We start from the raw sequence: 581 nt of genomic DNA, 5'->3' as shown, positions 1-581 counted from the left end.
CCCGAGCAGCCCGCAGGCCCCGCGCCGGCGCTTTGTTCCGCACGCCCGCCCCCGCCGCCGCTGCCTGCGCCTTTAAGAAGGGACCATGCCCGGCGCGCGCTGGCGGCGGCTCGGGCGCGAGGCGGCGGCGGCTCCTCCCGCTCGCGCGCGGGGGCGCGGGGCCGGCACGACGGCGACGGCAGTGGCAGCCAAGTCCGGGCCCCCGTTTCGCCTTGCCCGCGTCCCCCGGCTGGCTCGGCTCGGTTCGCACGGCGCCTGCCCCCGTCCTTTTCGTGGCCGGCGCCGCCGCCGCAGCTGCACATCCTCCGGCTTAGCTCGCCATTGCCACAGGAGCCCCTCACGTCACGCACAGCGCGTTATGAAGTGGCCCCGCCGGCGGTGAGCCGTGGCCCCTCTCGGGATCCGTCCGCGCCGCGCGATTGGCGCAAAAGTGAATGAGGGGCGGTTCACGTGGCCAAAGTTTGACCAAAAAAAAAAAAAAAAGCCCTCTCGGGCGCCCCGCCTGCGCTGTCTGCGACTGGAGCTGGCAGTCGGAGGGGGCGTGGGCTCCGGCCCGGCGCCCGCGGGGCCGGAGCTGCCCG

The sequence above is a fragment of the Piliocolobus tephrosceles genome, chromosome 6 (assembly GCF_002776525.5).
Source record: "Piliocolobus tephrosceles isolate RC106 chromosome 6, ASM277652v3, whole genome shotgun sequence".
Taxonomy (NCBI): Eukaryota; Metazoa; Chordata; class Mammalia; order Primates; family Cercopithecidae; genus Piliocolobus; species Piliocolobus tephrosceles.
This window is presented reverse-complemented; position numbering follows the sequence as displayed.